General features: G+C 43.9%; 1 long non-coding RNA gene and 1 other non-coding gene across 2 annotated transcripts; both read right to left on the bottom strand.

Moving 5' to 3' along the window:
* Window positions 1–1,036: 1,036 nt before the first annotated feature.
* LOC112631891 lies at window positions 1,037–19,738 on the bottom strand. Its single transcript, XR_003121220.1, has 3 exons — window positions 19,619–19,738; window positions 11,142–11,258; window positions 1,037–1,246 (listed from the first exon to the last, which is right to left on the bottom strand). It is a non-coding gene; the product is annotated as an uncharacterized LOC112631891 (long non-coding RNA).
* On the bottom strand, window positions 12,314–12,424 carry LOC112632254. The gene has a single exon (XR_003121319.1). It is a non-coding gene; the product is annotated as a U6 spliceosomal RNA (small nuclear RNA).
* Window positions 19,739–21,221: the final 1,483 nt, after the last annotated feature.

Genomic DNA, 21,221 nt, shown 5'->3' with positions numbered 1-21,221 from the left:
GGGGCAATAATTTGACAAGGTTTGGGAATCTAACTTAAACTAAAGATTTTTCTCTAAGAGTACACAGTTACTTGCAAATAGACTGAATTATTTGACATAAGAACTTTAGACATTACTTCCAGGCCACAAAGTTTTAGCAAGTAAGTGACTTTAAAATGAATCCATCTTTTCTCAGTAAAATTACCAGTTTTGCTTTAACTGCATACGATGGTTACTTTAGGTGGTTAGAACGTAGTGGAAAATGAGGCCAGGCGCGGTGGCTCACATCTACAATCCCAGCAATTTGGGAGGCCGAGCCGGGTGGATCACTTGAGGTTAGGAGTTCGAGACCAGCCTGGCCAACATGGCAAAACCCCATCTCTAATAAAAATACAAAAATTAGCTGGGTGTGTTGGCACGCGCTTGTAGTTCCAGCTACTGGGGAAGCTGAAGCAGAAGAATCACTTGCAGTGAGTGGAGATCGCGCCAGTGCACTCCAGCCTCGGTGACAGAATGAGGCTCCGTCTCAAAAAAAAAAAAAAAAAAGGACATAGTGGAAAAGAGTCAAAGCGTTTTACGTATCACTCAGACATGGCTGTGGGTGGCATTTTAGTTTTTATCGTAACCTGTGATCACAGTGTTGGCCTCATGGGAATTGGATGAGCATAACCATATCACTAGAAGTTTTTGACAGTTCTTGGAAAATAAGTATCATTGACTGTGGGAGAGCAGTGATATTTTCATACTCTAAAAAGTATACATATCCTGTTGCTTAGTAAGGCCGAGATCAGCATCTGTTTTGTTATTGTAGCTTGAAATATCATGAAAATGTAATCGGAGATGAAGGTACTGATGGCATTTAGCAATTGCTTAGAGGTTAGATTAGTGACATGGTAATGATTATTAGATTAGATGCCTTTGAACAGTTTCTATTCAGAGACTTTTGATATAATATATGATATTATGAATAAGATAATGTTAAAAAGTCCAAATTTTAGAACATTAATCCATCTCAATATTAATTTAAAAATAAATACACATACATGCATACTTCTTTGGTCAGCCAGAACTTTTTTTTTTATTAGCCTTTTCCTCACATAAGCAGCCAGTATTAAAATAGATTTGATGTCATGAAGGTTGCAGCTTTTAGGCAGTATAATTTCTTTTCCTGGCATGCATAGTTTTGCATTATGTACATGGTTTCATTCATCCTTTTATCCAGATGTCTGAATTGATGTAACCCCCTGGATTTTATTGGAGTTTAGACCTAGAAGGGTAGAAGACACATCTATTTTATCAAGGGTATAACATGCCTAACCTATTAGTCTTTCTAGTCAAGTAACCTGACTTAACATCATTAAATGCTGGGTTGCTGTTGCTCCAGGAATACAGGATTGTGGCAGTTTTGGGAGGCAGGGAGGGGAAGTTGGAGTACGGGCAGAAGGTTTCATACAGGGAACATCCCATGTAATAATAGAGAAAGAAGACTGGGTTGCTGGAGGGGCTTAGCAGAAAATCTACGGGGACTCTTCCACAGCTGGTATAGACTTTACCCACCAAAGGACATTGAGATTAGCTGTGGTTTCTTAGGGATTTTCACTACAATCAATTACTTGAATACTTCTAGAGCATTTAGGATCCCAGACACCCCTGTTTCATGACTTTGATTTTTAAAATGAGTCAGACAGTGATTACCTATGTTCTCAAAAATGCATCCTGGATAAAAAGAACTACAGAAACAAAACAACAAAGCCCAAAGCTACAGGCGCTGTGAAGGGCAGAATGAACAGTGGGTGTGGGCTTGGCTCGAGGAACCATGGCTGACAGCCACCAGACCTGGGTTCTGGTCCTAGCTTTTCTGTTAAAACTCCCTGTGTCACTCTGGCAAGGTCACTTGACCTCTGTTTGATTGGAAACCTCTGTTTTCTCCACATTGACCTTGACATTTGTGACACTGTGATGAAATTCACAGTGAAATGTTAATTTCAGAGAAGAGTTCATCAGATCTTATTTTTTCCCTCATCCCTGTGAACACAGCTTCTAGATTCTTAGTACTCAGGTCATGAACCCATAAAATTGTCTTTCAGAATGTCTTCAACATCAATATTTTTAATAATCCATTCTGAGGATTGCCCAGCATTTAAGAGAAAAGAAAAAAAGTCTTAGGCTGAAACTGGCCTGTGATGAAGGCAGGGACATCTACTTTGATTCTGGTAACTAGATTAAGATTTTGACACATGAAGACTTTACTTGGGCAAATTTTGTTTTACTTATGTTATTTATAAATGTGCCAAAACTGGCCGGGCGCGGTGGCTCAAGCCTGTAATCCCAGCACTTTGGGAGGCCGAGACGGGTGGATCACGAGGTCAGGAGATCGAGACCATCCTGGCTAACACGGTGAAACCCCGTCTCTACTAAAAAATACAAAAAACTAGCCGGGCGAGGCGGCGGGCACCTGTAGTCCCAGCTACTCGGGAGGCTGAGGCAGGAGAATGGCGTGAACCCGGGAGGCGGAGCTTGCAGTGAGCCGAGATCTGGCCACTGCACTCCAGCCTGGGCGACAGAGCGAGACTCCGTCTCAAAAAAAAAAAAAAAAAAAAAAAAAAATGTGCCAAAACTGTGACTGACTGAAAATTTTCCACCACAGGAGTTTCCTCTGCCCTCCTCCACCTAACAGGGCCACACCAAGTTAACAGAAATTATCACTGGCTTAGAAAAGGTTGTGGTTTTCAGTGTACATTAGGAGGGTTACTGTCCCATAACTCAGTTTATTATTTAAATATTCTTGAAAGAACTGAAGTAATGAAGGGAGAGGCTATATTTTCTTTAGAAGATTTTTCCATGTTTGGAAAGTTTTATTGACACTTATTTTTCTTAGCAGAAAAGCAATTGCTTATTAAATTGTACCCAAGGATAAAATGATTTGACAGGCTCAATCATGATCGATTTGAATAAGCTGATACTTGCAAATATTTCCTTATTCCTGATGTTTGATAACTTCAAGTCCCTGAGACCCAGAACAAAGGCCTTCTTGTCGTGAAAAGGCAGCTACATCTAGTGGTTGGTGGCATTTTCATTGGAAAATTTGGTTTATGAAAAAAGTCCTTCATGGCTGTCTTTGCTGGCATTCTGTGGTTGTACAGAGCATTACAACTAATGTGGTGTGTATTTGTAACTTAACTGAGGTATAACTTTTACACCATAAAACTCACCCATTTTAACTGTACAATTCAATGATTTTTTAACAAATTTACCAAATTGGATAATCATCACCACAATACAAATTTAGAACATTTCCATCACCCCAGTAAGATTATTCATTCCCATTTATAGTTAACCAATAATTTTATTTTATTTATTATTATTATTATTGTTTTTCTTTTAAAGACTAGGTCTCACTCTGTCGCCCAGGCTGGAGTGCAGTGGTGCAATCATAGCTCATTGCAGCGTCAAACTCCTGGGCTCAAGTGATCGTCCTACCTCAGCCTCCCGAGTAGCTGGGACTACAGGTGTCCGTTGCCATACCTGGCACATTTTTAAATTTTTAAATAAAAATAATGCTCAGGCTGTTCTCGAACTCATGGCCTCAAACGATCCTCCCACCTCAGCCTCCCAAAGTGCTAAGATTATGGGTGTGTGTGAGCCACTGCGTCCAGCCCCTGGCCAGTATCTTGATTGTAGCCTGTGAGAGGCCCTTAGTTAGAGGACCCAGTTAAGCCAGGGCCGGATTCCTGATTTACAGAAACTGTGAGATAATAAATGCTCTGTTAAGCCTCTTAAGTTTGGGGATTGTTATGCAGCAATATGGAACTAATACGTCTACTTGCCAAGCTAATCTAGCAATGTATGCAACTGAATATCCAATCTGCCAACAGCAGAGACCAGTACTGTGCCCTTCACTGGCACTGGAGAAGAACCAGCCACTAGGTGGCAAGTCAGTGACAGGGACCCTCTTCCACCTTGGAAGGGACAGAGACAGAATGTTTGATCCTCTGGCATGGGCTACCTCGTAACATCACATCAGGCCTGGGACCCATGTTACAGCAAGGGAGGTGGGGGAGTGGCCCAGGAACACAGGATCCTGTAGTGAAGCCACAGAACAGCGGACCTGATAGAGGCACGGCTGAAGGGCCCACTCCAGGGCAGGACTTTCAGGGCATGAGGTGCCGTCCTCCAGGACATAGGCTGCCCTTTAGAGACCTTTACGCAGTGCTCAGTGGGAAGAATGCATGGGCCTAGGGACCAGAGGCCCTGCCTGTCTCACCCCCAGGGACCAGCTGGGAAAGGAATTGGCATTTCCCATCGCTGTAAGTTTGGGTTCTGCAGGTCTAAAGGGCCTGGTCCCAGGAGGACACTTTTGCCAGGGGAGGTGCCACTGGGCACTTAATCTCCTTGTGCCAAGGGACCTTGCAGCAGGAAGAGGAGTCATCCTCTGGTGGCACTGACTGGCCACCATTACCAGGAGGAGGAAAGGCTTCTGCTCCAGACTGGAAGCATATGTTTGGCACCCAGGCCATCCATGTGGGCACCTCAAGTGCAGTGACCCTGGCTGAGAACAGCAGATGTGCCAGCTGAGGGATGGATGAATGGGGAACAGATGTAGAGGAAAGAGACGAGGAGTGTGGACCGCAGCCTGAGGCCAGCTGTGGTGGGAAGGGCTGTGGTTTGTCCTATTAATCTTCCTCTTCTAAATTCTCCCATAGGCCAGGTATGGTGGTATACACCTGTAGTCCCAGCTACTTGGGAGGCTGAGGCAGGAGGATCCCTTGAGGCCAGGAGTTGGAGATTGCAGTGAGCTATGATGGCAACACTGCATTCCAGCCTGGGTGACAAAGTGGGATCCTGTCTCTAAAAAAAGAAAAAGAAAAAAACATCCCCAGGAGGAGGCTCCCCCACACTCCCCAGAACCTCCAAGGTGCTGCTCTCTTAACCCTCTTAATGTATGTGACTGAGCAGCTGGCGGGCAGGGGTGGCTGTGGGGAAGACTGGGACATCCCCCGCTCCCCTGCCATAAAAGATCTTGCCCTTAGCTGCTGGGACTGCTGTCAGCCCACAGCTTTCAACTCAGTCCCTTTGGGTGCTGCCTCACCCGATGCTTACAGGTCTGTATCCAGCAACGGACCCAGGTGGCCCCGCCAGACAACACCTAGGGTCGATCTCACTCCTGAGCTCCCTGTGGGGTCAGATGAGGTGGTCATTTGACCAGCACAGGAGCTGTTTCTCCCTCCACCCACTCTTGGACTCTTGCCCTCCCAAGAGCATCCTTATGAACCCCTGTGTGCATGCCAAGTCCATCTCAGAGCCTGCTCTCTGGCAGCACCTTGTGCTGATCAGTGACAAAACTTAGACAAGCTGGGCCATTTTTCTAGAAAATCATAAATTTCTAAGCCAACTCAAGGGAAAAGAGAAACCGTGAACAGTATAAGCATTCAGAAAAATTAATTATACAAAATAACACCAGGGTCATTCAGCTTTACAAGCAAGTGCTATCAGATTTCAAGGTATGGATTCCTATCCTAGAAAAAAAACAGTTACAGAAAATAGTAAAAGCAACCTAACTTATTTTATGAGATTTGTAAAACATTTGTAGTAAAATTGGGAAAGTCCAGTATAAAAGAAAATGTATATGCTAATCTAATTGATAACCTAATATACAAAAGATCTAAATAAAGTGTTAGTAAACCAAACCCAGATATATATTTAAAATATTACAGTACGATCAAGTAGGGTTTATCCTAGGGATACACATTAACAGATTAACATTCAAAAAGAGAAAGAAAACATATTTCACTAGATGCAGAAAATCATTAGCTATGGTTCAACACCCTTTCTTGTCAAAATATTTATAAGACAAACTTCTTGGCAAACCAAGAATAGATGGTGATATGGTTTGGCTGTCTCCCCACCCAAATCTCAGCTTGCATTGTAATCCCCATAATCCCCACATGTCGAGGGAAGGACTTGGTGGGAGATGATTGAATCATGGAGGTGGTTTTCCCATGCTGTTCTCATGATAGTGAGGAGTTCTCACGAGATCTGATGGTTTTGTAAGTGTTTGACAATTCCTCCTTCACACACGCCCTTTCCTGCTGCCTTGTGAAGAAGATGCTTCCTTCCTCTTTGCCTTCTGCCATGATTGCAAGTTTCCTGAGGCCTCCCCAGCCATGTGGAACCCAGCCATGAGTTAATTAAACCTCTTCCATTTATAAATTAGTCAGTCTCAGGTATTTCTTTACAGCAGTGTGAGAACAGACTAATACAGATAGGAACTCCCAAAACTTGACAGTGTACAACCAGCTGACTTATTAGTGTAGTTAGAAGCATGATTCAATATTGTAATGAAGTGCCTAGTGCAACAAGATAAAGAAAAAACAAAAAAAAAAGTTGTCATTATTTGCAGATTAAAATGTCCATATACAAAATTCAGAAGAATCTGCAGACAAAAGGTTAGAAAGCAAAATAAAATTCAGTAAGTTTGCTAAATAAAAGATAAATGTGTAAATTAAAATTTAATAGTATTCCTATATACCTACGAAAAACAAGTAGAAATTGAATAGTAAAAAATCATGTTCATAACAGCAAAACATATACACAGCACCTAGGAATAAATATAACAAAGGCTATACAAAAATTTTACAGAAAAAATTGTAAATCTTTACTAAAGGGCACAAAAGAAGGCCTAAATAGAGAAACCATGTTATAAATGGAAAAGCTCAGTATTCTAAAGATGTCAGTTCTCAAATCAATCTATAAATTCAATACTACTCCAATCAACACCCTAACAGGGCTTCTTTTTCCATAGAACCCAGCAAACATCTCAAAACTCACAGTGAATTGTGAAAGGCCAATGTGGTGACTGAATCATGGCTCCCATGAAAATGTCCACCTCTTTAAAGGCTGGACCTGTGGATATGTTACAATAGCAAAAGAGACTTTTCAGATGTGATTAAATTAAGGGACTTGAGATGAGGAGATTATCCTGGATTATTGGGTAGACCAATCACTAGGGTCCTTCTAAGAGGGCAGTGGGATGGTCAGAGTGAGAAAGAGGCTATGTGACCAGAGGAGCAGAGAGAGAGACCAGAAGATGCTGCACTGCTGCCTCGCAGAAGGGGAAGGAGCCACGTGCCCAAAAATATAGGCAGCTTCTAGAAGCTGGAAAAGACAAGGACATGGATTCTTCCCAAGAGCCTCCAGGAGGAACACAGAGCTCCAGAGCTGTTTTGTTTTCAGCCCCTAAGTTTGTGGTAATTTGTTATAACAGCAACAGGAGACTAACACAGTAAAAAATAGTCAAATGACTTAGAAGAATAAGGGGAGAAGCTTGCTTTCCAGGTATCAAGACTTTCTAGAAAACGATTGTGATTTGAGTAATATGGAACAGATGCAGAGTGTGAGACCAATGAAACAGAAAGGAGTGACAACCACTTGCTGAGTACGGTATGTCTAGAGCTGGCATTACAAACCAGGAGGAAAAGAACAGACTGTTCAATGAACGGTGCTGGATAACTGCTTATGCATATGATAAATTAAATGAGGCACATACCTCATTTAATAAAATACATTCTGGCCAGGTCCAGTGGCTCACACCTATAATCCCAGCACTTTGGGAGGCTGAGGCGGGTGGATCACTTGAGGTCAGGAGTTCGAGATCAGCCTGGCCAACATGGTGAAACCCCATCTCTACAAATACAAAAATTAGCTGAGCGTTGCGGTGTGTGCCTGTAATCTCAGCTACTCAGGAGGCTGAGGCAGGAGAATCGCTTGAACTCAGGAGGCAGAGGTTGCAGTGAGCCGAGATCACACCACTGCACTCCAGCCTGGGCGACAGAGCGAGATTCTGCCTCAAAAATAAATAAATAAATAAATAATAAAAATACATTCTATCAATCAAACTTTAAAACTTTCGAAGGAAATTAGAAGAATGTCTATATCAGGATTAAGATTTGTTGAAAAATTATTGAAAAGCTCAAACAATAGAGAAAAGTCAGGTAGAGATCAACTATGTTAAAAAAGAAAACTGCTGTATGATAAATAACACCATAACAAGGGTAAGAGACAAACCACAGACTAGAAGATATTTTCATCACATAAAACTGGCAGAGGATTATTATCTAGATATAACAAGAACTAGCCTAATTTTTTTTTTTTTTTTTTGAGACAGAGTCTTACTCTGTTGCCCAGACTGGCGTGCAGTGGTGCGATCTCAGCTCACTGCAACCTCCACCTCCTAGGTTCAAGCAATTCTCATGCCTCAACCTCCCCAGTAGTTGAGACTAAAGGTACCCGCCACCATGCCCAGCTAATTTTTTTTGTTTGTAGTTTTAGTAGAGACAGGGTTTCACCATGTTGGCCAGGCTGGTCTCGAACTCCTGACCTCAAGTGATCTGTCCACTGTGGCCTCTCAAAGTGCTGGGATTACAGGTGTGAGCCACTGTGCCCGGCCTTAAGAACTAACATAAATTAATAAGGAAAAATACAACAATCCACATGCAAAATGGGTGAAAACTGAATGTTTACAAAAGAGAAAAAGCAATGAATAAACAGGAAAATATGCTGAATCTTTCTTGTTTTGAGGAAATGAAGTTTAAACAATAATTATCATTTCATATTCAGCAGATGGGTGAAAAATTATAATACCACCTAGTGTTGGGAGGATAGGGAGGAATGGGGACTCCTACACTACTAGTTGGAATGTAAATTGCATCTTTATAGAGAAATTGGTCGCTATCTATCAGCCTTGAAGAGGCAGGTATGTTGGGAGACCTCTTAGGTTTATATCTGAGAGACTCTCAAATAAGGAGGCTGATACAAGGAGACTGTTTACTGCAACAATGTTTATAATAGAAAATTTTAGCCGAGCGCCTGTGATCCCAGCACTTTAGGAATATGAGGCCGGTGGATCACCAGCCCGGCCACTAAAAATAAAAAATTACTAAAAATACTACTAAAAATACAAAATTAGCTGGGGGCATGCCTGTAATCCCAGCTACTCAGGAGGCAAGGCTGGAGAATCGCTTGAACCCGGGAGGCGGAGGCTACAGTGAGCTGAGATTTTAACACTGCACTCCAGCCAGGGTGACAAGAGCAAAACTCTGCCTCAAAAAAAAAAAAAAAAAAAAAAGATAAAAGAAAATGTTGGAAACAACCTAAGTGTCCTTCGGTAAGGAAGGGTAACTGTAGCTTATTCCTACAAAGGAATGCTATTCAGCAGTTCACATGCATGAATTACAGCTACGTGGATCCAAAGGATCAATGCTGGACCGTGTTTCCCATAAGAAAAAACTGTAAACTGATCTAAGAGTTATACCATTTGTGTTAGTTTTACGCTCCTAAAATAACACTATAGGCCGGGTGCAATGGCTCACGCCTGTAATCCCAGCAGTTTGGGAGGCGGAGGCGTGTGGATTGCTTGAGGCCAGGAGTTTAAGACCAGCCTGGGCAACGTGGCAAAACCCCTTCTCTACTAAAAATACAAAAATTAGCCGGGTGTGGTGGTGGGTGCCTGTGGTTCCGGCTACTCCAGAGGCTGAGGTGGAAGGATCCCTTGAGCCCAGGAGTTAGAGGCTGCAGTGAGTCCAGACTGCGCCGCTGCACTCCAGCCTGGGCGAAGGAGTGAGACTGTCTCCAAAAGAAGAAAAAAAAGCCAGTTCTGCTCACTTTTGCCCTCTCTGCTGCCTAGGTTGCAAACATGATGGCTGAGGAGGATCCAGGCCGTCCTAAATTACAAGGTGACCTTGATGACAGGTCACACTCTGAGGATGGAGAGGCAGAAACAGCATCGTAAGGACTCCAGCGTGGCTTTTATTTATTTTTTTTTTTTGAGACAGAGTCTCTTTTTTTTTTTTTTTTTTTTTTTTTTTTTTTGAGACAGAGTCTGGCTCTGTCACCCAGGCTGGAGTGCAGTGGCCGCATCTCAGCTCACTGTAAGCTCCTGCCTCCCAGGTTCACGCCATTCTCCTGCCTCAGCCTCCCGAGTAGCTGGGATTACAGGTGCCGCCACCTCGCCCGGCTAGTTTTTTGTATTTTTTAGTGGAGACGGGGTTTCACCATGTTAGCCATGATGGTCTCGATCTCCTGACCTCGTGATCCGCCCGTCTCGGCCTCCCAAAGTGCTGGGATTACAGGCTTGAGCCACCGCGCCCGGCCTCCAGCGTGGCTTTTATGTGAAGCCGCCATACTGGCTCCTGAAAGGGCCCCTATGTCGGGGCTGTTATATGAGAATAAACTCTAGTATTCAAGCCACTCTCATGAGGTTTCTGTTACTCCTAGGGGAATGCAACTCCTAACTGACACAGCTTCCGCATTGTGGAGTCTGACCTAAGCAGATCTGTACTGTGATTTTAGTGATTCAATTTTACCTTTGGTCCCATTATTTTGAACGTCCGTTGGGGTATGTTTATTCACAAGACTGCAGATTGCAGACTCCACCACCACCCGTGAAGTAATAGAGCATGCATTTGAGATTTTATTTATAGTTTTTTTTAATTTTTAAATTTTTTTTGTAGAGATAGGATCTTGCTGTGTTGGCCAGGCTGGTCTTGAATTCCTGGCCTCAACTGATCTTTCTGCCTCAGTCTCCCAAAGTACTGGGATTACAGGTGTGAGCCACCACACCCAACCTATCTGTAGTTTTTAAAAAATATTAAGTAAAGGGTTGACAACACCGAGTACAATCCCTTCTGTAGATAAAATATACCCAAATGTTAATATCGTATCTCCTTAAAATACATTGAAAATACATACATTTATTTTGTAGCTACTATTATAAGGCAGGAAAGTGTATATATTTTTTGTAGCTGGCACCAGAATACTTTTGAGAGGAAAAAAAAAGAACCTGTTTCTGTTGGGAAATCTATCGGTGTGCTTGGGGTGGAAGCTGCTTGCCTAGAGCCTGAGCATTGGCCGCCCCCAGGTTTGGAGAACTTGAACACTCCCGTGCATTGGAGAGGAGAGAATTTCGTAACTCCAGGGCTCCTTTTTGTGGGAGGTGGAAGTGTTCGGTGGGATTTGCTGTGTGATAAAGGCTTCCCTGGGAACCTACTTGTTCACGCTCACAAAGTGTGAATGTGAGTCTGCGTGCATGTGCACGCCAACTCTGATGGCAGGAACTTACGGCCAAATAGTGGCGGTAGGAGCAGTGGCAGAAACAGGAGGCCTACCTGCTGCCAGTGTCTTGATGACATTTTGGGGTTCCTCCTGACATCCTCAGAGAGAAATGACTCTAGGACATAGCCGGAAGTTCATGATCACTGTGGCTGCCAAGCCCATGGATCCAGCTGCTGGAGAGGGGGAAAGTGTTACAGACCAATTTCATTTTTAAATATGAGAGCCGGCCGGGCGCGGTGGCTCAAGCCTGTAATCCCAGCACTTTGGGAGGCCGAGACGGGCGGATCACAAGGTCAGGAGATCGAGACCATCCTGGCTAACACGGTGAAACCCCGTCTCTACTAAAAAATACAAAAAACTAGCCGGGCGAGGTGGCGGGCGCCTGTAGTCCCAGCTACTCGGGAGGCTGAGGCAGGAGAATGGCGTGAACCCGGGAGGCGGAGCTTGCAGTGAGCCGAGATCGCGCCACTGCACTGCAGCCTGGGGCACAGAGCAAGACTCCGTCTCAAAAAATAAATAAATAAATAAATAAATAAATAAATAAATAAATATGAGAGCCAAAATTCTGAATAAAATATTCATAAAGATGATTTCAAAGTACATTTAAATAGCAATATAGATCAACTAAGTGAGATTCACCTGAGGCACACAAAAACTCAAAAAAAAATTTTAATGGAAAAACGTTAAGAAATCTATGAATATAACTCATATTCATTTGTTAAGAAGGAAAAATACGATTATCTCCATAGATGCCAAAAACTGGAACCACTTTCTCCAGCTTTCCTCCCAACCCGGGGAGAGCCAACAAAATGGCAAGTGGAACGCCGCGATTTCTGTTCTTGCGCAAAATTCATCCTTGGATTCCTATGTCTCTGTGTGGCCCGCCCCTTCTTGTTGGGTATATTAGGGTGATTCTTAATGAATTCCCCACTGCCACTCACCTCCGTTCCTCTTATTTATTTATTTAGAGACAAGGTCTTGCTCTGTTGCCCAGGCTGGAGTACAGTGGCGTGATCTCGACTCACTGCAACCTCCGCCTCCCGGGTTCAAACGATGCTCCTGCCTCAGCCTCCTGAGTAGCTGCGACTACAGCCGCGTGCCACCACACCCGGCTGATTTTTGTGTATTTTTAGTAGAGATGGTGCTTCACCATGTTGGTCAGGCTGGTCTCGAACTCCTGACCTCAAGTGATCTGTCTGCCTTGGCCTCCCAAAGTGCTGGGATTATAGGCGTGAGCCACCTCGCCCTGCCTTTTTTGTTAAATATTTGTAAAGGGGCCACGCGAATCTTCTCTGTATCATTCCAATTTTAGTATACGTGCTGCTGAGGCGAGCACGACATCTGTTCCCCTTATACTGCTGCTAGGAGTGGGAATGGGATGAGTCAGGAGCACCTAGAACCTGCTTGGTCAAGAGGATAGTGGGACTCTCCCACGTCACTCTTACTCTTGATGGGAATTTTTTAAGTTTATGATATAAGTAAGACCAATCCCTCCATGCCCTATCCACAAGTACCTTTTGTAATTGCCACTGCATTATTTTGCTGCTTTTAAACCACCTCTCTATTTTGTTGTGAATTTTGGGGAGGTATCTCATTGGAGTCTCTCCCCATTTTACCACCGAGGTCTAGAATATGCACTAATTTAAAAACAGAAATTGGCAACTTTTGTGGGAGGGGGAGGGATCCTTGACAGTCACATATGGATTGATTAAGACCCTATTCTGCTTTTCCCATGGAATGGGAACCTCTGGAGCCTGTGGTTCTACTATGAGCCTGGCTATCAGGCAATCACAAAGCTCCCGTTTGAGGTAAGAAGACACCACGCCAGGCACAGTGGCTCACACCTGTAGTCCCAGAGCTTTGGGAGGCTGAAGTGGGAGGATCACTTGAGGCCAGGAGTTTGAGACTTGCCTGGGCAACAAAGCAAGACACTATCTCTATTTAAAAAATTAGCCAGGCAGGCCAGGCACAGTGGCTCACTCCTGTAATCCCAGCACTTTGGGAGACCGGGTTGGGTGGATCACCTGAGGTCGGGAGTTCAAGACCAGCCTGACCAACATGGAGAAACTCCATCTCTACTAAAAATACAAAATTAGCCAGGCGTGGTGGCACATGCTTGTAATGGGGGAGGCTGAGACAGGAGAATCGCTTGAATGCAGGAGGCAGAGGTCACAGTGAGCCGAGATCTCACCATTGCACTCCAGCCTGGGCAACAAGAGCGAAACTCTATCTCAAATAAATAAATAAATAAATAAATAAGCTAAGCATTGTGGCATGCACCTGTGGTCCCAGCTACTCGGGAGGCTGAGTCAGGAGGATCACTTGAGGCCAGAAGTTCAAGGTCACAGTGAGCTATGATTGCACCACTGTACTCCAGTCTGGGCAACAGAGTGAGACCCTCTCTCTTTAAAAAAAAAGAAAAATTCAGAAATCAGATACTTTATAGGGAAGGCAGGACAGGAACTGAAGACAGCCTTCTTATCTGTCTTTGGAACTTGCCACAAAATGTTGCAGTAATGACAGCCCCTGAGGCAGAGAAGCAAAAGAGATTTAAGAAGGAATTTCTGGAGCCCCACATTCAGAACATTAAATGGATTTAGAATTGTCACCAACTGGTTCTGGTGGCAGGATGCCCAAACACATTCAGATGGGAACCAACAGTAATGAGTATTGTCAGGAATCATCTGTTAGATTTCTAAACACACACGAACAGGATGGAGGAAGGACCTCTGTATAGGAGTGAAACCAGAGAGACTTGTGCCTGAAGCCTGTGCTACTCAATCAGAAACTCTAGGAAACATGTACTTTTACAAAGCTCTACAGACAATTCTGTTACCTAGTGCTGTGGTTTAATGTGTCTGGCAAATGCCAGGTGTTGGAACTGAATCCCCAATGTGGCAGTCTTGAGGGGCAGGGCCTTTAAGAGGCGACTGGGTCATGAGGGCTCTGCTCTCATGAATGGATTAGCCCATGAACCCATTCACACGGGTTCATGGGCTAATGGATTAATGGTTATTATGGGAGTAGCACTGGTGGCTTTATAAGAGGAAGAGAGCCTTGAGCTAGCACACGCAGCCCCTTCCACTGGGCGACACCCTCACAACTCCGCAGTCCCCACCCGCAAGAAGGCTCCTACCAGGTGCTGACCCTTGACCTTGGACTTCTCAGCCTCCACTGTAAGAAGTAAACTCCTTTCCTTTAGAAATTTCCCAGTTGCGAGGCGGAGCTTGCAGTGAGCCGAGATCGGGCCACTGCACTCCAGCCTGGGCGACAGAGCGAGACTCCGTCTCAAAAAAAAAAAAAAAAAAAAAAGAAATTTCCCACTTGCAGGTATTCTGTTATAAGCAACAGAAAAAGGACTAAGATACCCTGACAGGGCTGAGAACTGCTTCAGTAGAGGCTCTTCTTTTCCTCACCCACTGTGACCAGGGACTCAGGCCTGCACAGTGCTGCAGCATACTACAGCTTCACATAATACGGGCCAGGTGCAGTGGCTCACACCTGTAATCCCAGCACTTTGGGAGGCCGAGGTGGGTGGATCACCTGAGGTCAGGAGTTCAACACCAGCCTGACCCACATGGAGAAACCCTATCTCTACTAAAAATACAAAAATTAGCTGGGCTTGGTGGTCGGCGCCTGTAATTCCAGCTACTTGGGAGGCTGAGGCAGGAGAATCGCTTGAACCCGGGAGGCGGAGGTTGCAGTGAGCCGAGATGGCGCCATTGCACTCTAGCCTGGGTGACAGAGTGAGACCCCATCTCAAAAACAAAGAAACAAAAAACATAATCATTGGCCACGCACAGTGGCTCACGCCAGTAATCCCAACACTTTGGGAGGCTGAAGTAGGTCGATCCTTTGAGGCCAGGAGTTCAAGACCAGTCTGGGTAAGAAACACACCACTGCACTCTGGCCTGTGTGACAGAGTGAGACTCTGTCTCTTAAAAACAAAAATAAGGCCGGGCGCGGTGGCTCAAGCCTGTAATCCCAGCACTTTGGGAGGCCGAGATGGGTGGATCACGAGGTCAGGAGATAGAGACCATCCTGGCTAACACAGTGAAACCCCATCTCTACTAAAAAAATACAAAAAACTAGCCGGGCGACGTGGCGGGCGCCTGTAGTCCCAGCTACTCGGGAGGCTGAGGCAGGAGAATGGCGTAAACCCGGGAGGTGGAGCTTGCAGTGAGCTGAGATCTGGCCACTGCACTCCAGCCTGGGCAACAGAGCCAGACTCCGTCTCAAAAAAAAATAAATAAATAAATAAAATAAAATAAAATAAAAATAAAAACCAAAAATTGACATAATAGTGATATTTATGACTGATAACAAATACTGAGACACATAAGAATTTTAGGAATCTCATACAATTTTGGAGCACATATTGATAATACATTTATATAAATATAACTCAAAGAAGGTTAAATACCATTTCTCATTTAACAATGCTTCCCATATAGTTTTTTACATAGTACATACGCCTAACACATCTCTCTTGGACTCCCAGGGGTCCTTTTTGGAACCTCTAAAAGTTAGTTCGAGGTTAAAAGGACAATTTTAGAATTTAAAATTTGACTTTGGGATGTTTATTCGATATGAAAGATTTAAAACACTTGATCAAAATAGGAGTACAGGTCACTGCAAAGTAATATTCATTTAGCTAAAGTGATCATTCAGATTTCAAAAAGCAAAAACCTTTACTCTTTGATAGAGAGACACTCAGTTTTTCAAATGATCAAAAGACCTAATAAAGATAGCATAAGACCAACACAATCTGTCTCTCCTTCTCCCCTTTTTTACAGTTGATCTCAAAGGTAAACAAAACCTTTTGCTTTTATTAATACTACACGAAAATGTCATTCAAAAGAGAAAACCAACTTCTACTTTTGCATTAGTGTTTTGTTTTGTTTTGGTTTTGAGACAGAGTTTTGCTCTGTTGCCCAGGCTGGAGAGTAGCGGCGCGATCTCAGCTCACTGCAACCTTCACTTCCCGGGTTCAGGCGATCCTCCTGCCTCAGCCTCTCAAGTAGCTGGGATTACAGAGGTGCACCACCATGCCCAGCAAGTGTTTGCATTTTTAGTAGACACGGGGTTTTTCCATGTTGCCCAGGCTGGTCTCGAACTCTTGGACTCAAGTGATCTCCCCGCCTTGGCCTCCCAAAGTGCTGGAATTACAGACGTGAGCTACCATGTTATGCTGTATTAGTGTATTATTAATAGTTAGGCCAATTTCAACAAAGCCTTATAAATAGATGCATCCAATTTCAATCAACTTTGACCACACAAAGTAAGATTTCTGTTTACCTTTTATAACCTCTTCCAAGTTTTCTCATTCTTTTCCCCCAACTTTCTATATCTATTCATCTAAACTAGACAAAATTACTTTTCCTGTAGCAAAAACCACATTCTCATGCCTTTCCTATCGCCCTCCTCACCAAAAACACATACTTTTCTTATACACTCTGTATACAGAAGTGTTTCTCTCAGTTCTAGTTTTAGTTATATATTAACAATAATTTTAACTCTTAGTAGCCCTATTTTTCAGTGAAAAACCTAGGGAGTAAGTCATTTTAATTGCTATGTATCAGGGGCAGAGCCTAGGACAGAGGCCAGAGCTGTAAGACAATACCCAGAGGACCCAACCCTTCCCGGAATGGCCAGGAAATCCTGCTGGGCCAGGGAAGATGGGCCTAGGCACTGCAGACACACGTGGGTCCCCAGGCCTCACCATGGCCACTGTGTAGACTCCAGAATCAAATGGCTCCAAACCTAAGTCATAAAGTCACAGACAAATCAAGCAAGTTTCAAAAATATCTCCTAGCACTTTGGGAGGCTGAGGCGGGAGGATCTCTTGAGCCCAGGAGTTCAAGATCATCCCGGACAACATAAGGAGACGCCATCCCTTCAAAAAGTAAAAAAAAAATTTAGGCAGGTATGGAGGCATGCACCTGTAGTCCTAGCTACTCGGGAGGCTGAAGTGAGAGGATAACTTGAGCCTGGAAGCCCAAGGCTATAGTGTTCCAGCCTGGGCAACAGAGCAGGACCATGTTTCAAAAACAACAACAACAACAAGAAAAATTACAGAAGCTGTTAACGGGTTTACAACCTTAAAACATCATGGAGACAGTATAAACCCGTCTAAACTCAGGCAGAATGTCTAAATTAAATTCAGACGATGTTTTTATTTTATTGTATCAACAATATTAAAACTGGCTTTATTTATCAAAGGTTATTAAAGTTGCATGAATTTGAAAATAATTTGGGCTCATTTACTTAATTTATAAATGCTTATTTATTTATAAGTCAATTTGGCACCATGTAGACAATATACAAGCAAACATGTGTATATAAAAATACATACAGATAGCTGGGCGCGGTGGCTCACGCCTGTAATCCCAGCACTTTGGGAGGCCAAGGCTGGTGGATCACCTGAGGTCAGGAGTTCAAGACCACCCTGATCAACATGGAGAAACCCCATCTCTACTAAAAATACAAAATTAGTTGGGTGTGGTGGTGGGTACCTGTAATCCCAATTACTCAGGAGGCTGAGGCAGGAGAAGCGCTTGAACCTGGCAGGCAGAGCTTGCAGTGAGCCGAGATAGTGCCATTGCACTCCAGCCTGGGCGACAGAGTGAGACTCCGTCTCAAACAAACAAAAAAAAAAAGAAAAGAAAAGAAAAGAAAAAAAAAACATGCAGAAGTAAATAAAGGCCTTACAGCTTTGATTTCAAAATTATAGCCATGAGACTGGTAAAACTCACTAGTTTAAAAGGACAAGTGGATTAAACTGTGTTTATGTAAATGGAACAGGTTAAAGTTTATCTGTCTCACATAGCTGAAGCCCTTACTGAGATAATAATAAGAGATTATTAAGATAATAATCTTAACAATAGTAAGATAATAATCTCTTATTATCAGATTTCAACCAGGAAAAACAGCCAATATTTTGGGGTTTTGAACCTTTTAACCAAAAGGAAGTGGCTCCCTAATTGGGAATCAAACCCAGTCCACAGTGGTGAAAGCACAGAATTTTAACTCCTAGGCCACAAGGTGGAGTGGCTGCCACTATAAGTTCTGCAGGGAATCCAAAGCAGGCAATTTGAGTGTACAAAGGATTTTAATTTTGTTCTCTGTCAGATTTTTGTTCTGAAACTTTTGTTAGGAAAATGTCTAAGGCTAGCCATGATACTATTAGTGCCTTTCTTTTAATTTGCTCTTTCCCTAAACACAAATAAGGCACTTGTTTGGAATGAGAGGTCTCTAAAATAGTTTTAGTTTAGGGGGCCTTTGTAATTTAAAGAATCAATCTTTTGGCCACTGATGATTAGAATTTCCTGAGATGTGGCCAGGCACGGTGGCACAAGCCTGTAATCCCAGCACTTTGGGAGGCCGAGGTGGGTGGATCACTTGAGGTCAGGAGTTCGAGATCAGCCTGCCAACATGGTGAAACCCTGTCTCTACTAAAAATACAAAAATTAGCCGGGTATGGTGGTGCGCCTCTGTAATCCCAGTTACTTGGGAGGCTGAGACAGGAGAATTGCTTGAACCCAGGAGGCGGAGGTTGCAGGGGACCGAGATCAAGCCACTGCACTCTAGCCTGGGTGCCAGAGCGAGACTCTGTCTCAAAAAAAAAAAAAAAAAAAAAAAATTTCCTGAGATGTACTTACACAAATAGCAACTCAATCTAACAAGCCTCTTCATGGAATGCCCAGAAGGTAATTTTCCAGATTTCAATTAAGTTTTTACCAATAAACAAGAGGTGCTTCTTGGAGAGGGCATAGAACAGGCAGCCTCAACGATCCCCATCCTCACAAATTCACTCCCAGGAATAGACTAAGGCAGCAAAAGGTTCTTGTTGCCACAGATGATAAAGGATGGTGTTTTTACATACAGTGCCTCTAGTATCCCACAAATTTGTGGGGGGCCGCCAGTCACACACCTATTAAGCTGTGACACCAGGCAGGCCCTCCTGGAATTGGACTTTCCCAGGACTAACCAGGCAGCAAGGTTGAGACAACAAAAGCACCTTATAAATAGGACTCATTGGCCAGGCACAGTGGCGCATGCCTGTAATTCCAGCTACTCAGGAGGCTGATGCAAGAAAATCACTTGAACCCAGGAGGCGGAGGTTGCAGTGGGCCAAGATCACGCCACTGCATTCCAGCCTGGGTGACAGAGCAGGACTCTGTCTCAAAACAAACAAACAAACAAACAAAAAAACTGCAGGGCCAGCTGGCACAGTGCGCTTCTGGGGGTTCTAGGTCCATGTTCTACCCTATGGCACCCCTCTTTATGACAGATCCATAACAAAATACAATGGAAAAGACTCTGAGAGAAAAAGGATGAGACGATATGAATATTCATGCCTAAAAGTACACCAGAATCGCTACTTAACCCAAGACTAGTCACACAAATCCTTTTCTCCAGTTAATCAAGATTTTAGGAAAGGGGAAAGAGACAAACAGTGATTTCTGCTGTCTGCTTGATTGGATTTCACGGAGAGAGGCCGGGAGGCTGGCTGGTAGGAATTTCTTACCCTTCCGATGCTTTGACAGGTCCTGGGTTCCCTGGACTGTGGCTTCCAGAAAAGTAGAGCAGCTTTAGTATCCTGTCTATGACGCCAACACTGTAGGGGCCAAGGGAAACTTCACGAAGCTTTGCTGAACGTCAACAGACAAAGGCAGATTATTAAGAGACAAAGCATGCAAATCTATTAACACGCACAGGGGAAAATCACGGAGCGATTACCCCAGCTTCCCAGTGGAGCACGGAAGCTTTTCTGCTTTTTTTTTTTTTTTTTTTTGAGACGGAGTCTAGCTCTGTCGCCCAGGCTGGAGTGCAGTGGCCAGATCTTAGCTCACTGCAAGCTCCGCCTCCCGGGTTTACACCATTCTCCTGGCTCAGCCTCCAGAGTAGCTGGGAATACCCCACCACCACACCCGACTAATTTTTTGTATTTTTATTAGATATGGGATTTGGCCATGTTGGCCAGGCTGGTCTTGAACTCCTGACCTCAAGTGATCCACCCACCTGGGCCTCCCAAAGTGTTGGGATTACAGGCGTGAGCCACTGGGCCCAGACTTTTCTACCATTTTGAGATTACAGAAAGAATGAGGCCTTCGAGCATGGCCTCAGAAAGGTTATGGTGGTAAGTCAGGTGACGGTGGCAAAATAGATTATGGATGGGAGAGAAGAGGACGCCTGGCTAGCAAAGGTGGTCTTGTTATGCAACTGAAACCTCACGGGTAGCAGCCCTCAGAGAGAAGAGGTGGGAAATATTCCTTTCAGATCTTGAGAGATGTCAGACTCTCAGTTCATCTTTCCTAGATCTGGACTAGGGAGGACCTCAGAGAGCCTGGCTGCAGGGATGCAGGTTTGCTTTACAGATGCAAAGTTCCACGCAGACGACAGCTTTGCAGGGCTGCTTGGCTCTCTGAAGAACTATCTCAAAATATGTCAGCAAAGGATATTTTGGGGTGAAATATTTTGGCTTCCTTCGGTATCTCAGGATCTTTGGAGCTTAAAATCAAATTATCTGACCAGACCTATGATCTGATTTCTTTTGAGAACTTAGAAGAAAACTTAGAATGAAAAAACAAGAACAGGCTATGGGAACATGGGAAAATGAGAGGCTGGAGTTGGATGTTTTGATCTTCAGAATCCTCATTCAACAAATAAGGAGTAAAATACTGTATATATAGTGTATGTCTCTATATACAGATATACAGAGATACACAGAGTTGCCAGATTAGTGTATTTGGGACATTCTTAGGTTAAAAAATAATTTTTTAAATCTGAAATTTAAATATTACTGGGTGTCGTGTATTTTTATTTGGTAAACCTGGCAGCCTTAGTAATTTTTTTTTTTTTTTTTTGAGACGGAGTCTTGCTCTGTCGCCCAGGCTGGAGTACAGTGGCTGGATCTCAGCTCACTGCAAACTCCACCTCCCGGGTTTACGCCATCCTCCTGCCTCAGCCTCCCGAGTAGCTGGGACTACAGGCGCGCGCCACCTCGCCCGGCTACTTTTTTGTATTTTTTTTTTAGTAGAGACGGGGTTTCACCATGTTAGCCAGGATGGTCTCGATCTGCTGACCTCGTGATCCACCTGTCTCGGCCTCCCAAAGTGCTGGGATTACAG

Source organism: Theropithecus gelada, chromosome 9 (assembly GCF_003255815.1).
Source record: "Theropithecus gelada isolate Dixy chromosome 9, Tgel_1.0, whole genome shotgun sequence".
In the NCBI taxonomy this organism is placed as follows: domain Eukaryota; kingdom Metazoa; phylum Chordata; class Mammalia; order Primates; family Cercopithecidae; genus Theropithecus; species Theropithecus gelada.
This window is presented reverse-complemented; position numbering and strand designations above follow the sequence as displayed.